General features: G+C 47.2%; 1 pseudogene; it reads right to left on the bottom strand.

Annotated features, from left to right (window-relative positions):
- Positions 1–1,086: 1,086 nt before the first annotated feature.
- LOC123064558 (expansin-A24-like) lies at positions 1,087–2,094 on the bottom strand (annotated as a pseudogene).
- Between the last annotated feature and the right edge of the window lie 760 nt (positions 2,095–2,854).

Raw genomic sequence — 2,854 nt, 5'->3', positions numbered from 1 at the left:
GGAGGGGCTGCGCCCCCTCCTTCCTTCCCTTCTCCCTCTCCCTTCCTTGTCTCCTACTCCTAATACTTGGAAGGATTCCTAGTTGGACTAGGAAAGGGGGAATCCTACTCCCGGTGGGAGTAGGACTTCCCTAGGGCGCGCCATAGATAGGGCCGGCCCTCCCCTCCTCCACTCCTTTATATACGGGGGCAGGGGGCACCCCATAGACACACAAGTTGATCTATGGATCGTTCCTTAGCCGTGTGCGGTGCCCCCTCCACCATATTCCACCTCGGTCATATCGTCGCGGAGTTTAGGCGAAGCACTGCGCCGGTAGAACATCATCATCGTCACCATGCCGTCGTGCTGACGGAACTCATCCCCGACGCTTTGTTGGATTGGAGCCCGGGGAACGTCATCGAGCTGAACGTGTGCTGAACACGGAGGTGCCGTACGTTCGGTGCTTGAATCGGTCGGATCGTGAAGACGTACGACTACATCAACCGCGTTGTCATAACGCTTCCGCTTACGGTCTACAAGGGTACGTAGACAACACTCTCCCCTCTTGTTGCTATGCCATCACCATGATCTTGCGTGTGCGTACGATAATTTTTGAAATTACTACATTCCCCAACATCTATGCCCCTCAAGTTTTTGGATGAGCCATTCCGTACAATGTCTACAGTATTAATCGTGTTCATAGTCATATTATTCATAACCAGACGCCCTTAGAACACATTGTTGGCACTAGAATCAGGAACTAATTTCTTAGAATTTTGAGTTGTGCAGTTTTGCCCAACTTCCGACCATTCAACAACACAAAATTGAGTTTCGATTCGAATAGTATGTCTTTCTTATAAGCGTTGGTTACCATGCATAGCACTAGAATGACATAATCTATTCACAGAATGCATCATAGAAGTGAATTTGGAGAATACACAATTGATGGAATGAACATGATCTTACATACACCAGACGAATTACACAGTGAGTATGAAAAAATTGAATAGCTAAATTTAATCAGTGATACAAGCAACACACAATTACACAACTTGCATTTTACGCAGCGTAATTACCACAAATCCATCACTAGGCAGACATTGCTCACTAGAATTGCAACTTCCTAGCAAATGATTGCCCAAAGTTCCATCCCCTTGGCACAACATCATTGAACACAAGCGTGTGTCCATCACTGTTGGTTAGTCTGAAGGAGAGCATCTTGCCGGTGAGGTTCACAAGCGAGTGCCAGTTAGCACCCCAATTGCGTGCCATAGGTATCCACTTGTTGGAATCAGAGGTCTTGACATCCATGGACTTGATCGAGCCAGCTGCAGCAACATTGCTCACAAGCACAAGATTGAAGTACTCGTGACCATTGACTACGAACCCCACACCACCCCGCTTCACGCACGGAACTCTGCATGTGTATGGCAGTGACATAGAAAAAAGTTAAAGTTATGTGGCGCCGATGACTCTGAACTAACTTTTGAACTTGTAAGAAGCGCATATATACCTCTGCTACATGACGGGGATGATGCCACCTTTATAAACACCGATCTTCTCCCAGGCCGGCTGGGCCATGTCAAAATGCCGCCGCGGTGGGTTGCACCAGCCGCCGTTGTCATTGGGGAGGGCATCGTTGGGCGGGCAAAAGTTCATGGCCGTGATAGTCACCGTCATACCGGGCTTGCAAAACAACGGGTCCACTCGCTTCCGGTCGCATGCGATCTTGTAGCACTGCCCGCACGCGGCGCCGTCATTGAACAGCACGGTGCTCAGAGCCGCCGTGCGTGTCCCGTATCCTTCAGAGAAGAGGTTACCATACCCGCACGCGCCACCTGCAATATGCAATATATAGAACCCATGGCAAGTGTTAATACACAGAAGAACAACATCAACCTGGCATGCACGTATTAGATAGATGTACAGGTGTGAGTTGAATGATTAGTTGATTACCCATTATGTCGGAGGCGTCAGCGCCGCCGCGTAGAACATCGCATGTGCCTTCTGCCAGACGGGTTGCGGGGATGGCGTGGTTGAGTTGTCCGCGGCCACAGAGAGCACACAGCCGATCGCTGCCAGCAGCATCCCTGCAACAAATTGAGCTGGATCCATATCGGCCGCTAGCTCTTGAAGTTTGATGAACTTGTGGCCTAAATTAATGGAAGCGTTTGTTGGTGTGCCTATATTGATCACATGCAGTCGATTTGTGCGTACGTCGCTGGAGGATTCAACAAGACCACCCTCATTGGTTCAATGAAGCATGTAGCGTGCAAAAGTGCCTGGCCATGCAGCCGAGCCATGGCTTGCATGGCAATCAAGAGATATATGTATACTCTCTCTGTTCCTAAATGTAAGTCATTTTAGAGATTTCACTACAAACTACATACAGATGTATATAGACATATTTTAAAGTATAGATTCACTTATTTTGCTTCGTATGTAGTTCATAGTGGAAGCTCTAAAAAGACTTACATTTAGGAACGGAGGCAGTAGTATGCATGTAAGCGCAGACCCCTCCCTTGAGTCGTACGATGTGTGTTCATGTCCTGCATCTGGTCCTCAACGTTGGCGGTGCACATTGGCGTGTGATGATTAGGTCGGGAGGAAATCTTGAGTTGTCAGTAAGGTACATCGATAGATACTTTCAACCTGTACCTGTCCCATTTTATGCATGATCGTGAAGATATGAATTTTTTGTTTGATTATGCGAAGTAATTATTTTTTGAATTGATTGGATTGCTTACCACATATGTCACGTGGTATTATGCAAAGTAGTTTGATGTTGCATTGGTGATGGTGGATTATTCTGCGGATGTTAAACCATGCCAATCTATCTATACCTATAACTAATAATAAAGGGGCTATTGCTTCT

The sequence above is a fragment of the Triticum aestivum genome, chromosome 3B (assembly GCF_018294505.1).
Source record: "Triticum aestivum cultivar Chinese Spring chromosome 3B, IWGSC CS RefSeq v2.1, whole genome shotgun sequence".
In the NCBI taxonomy this organism is placed as follows: domain Eukaryota; kingdom Viridiplantae; phylum Streptophyta; class Magnoliopsida; order Poales; family Poaceae; genus Triticum; species Triticum aestivum.
This window is presented reverse-complemented; position numbering and strand designations above follow the sequence as displayed.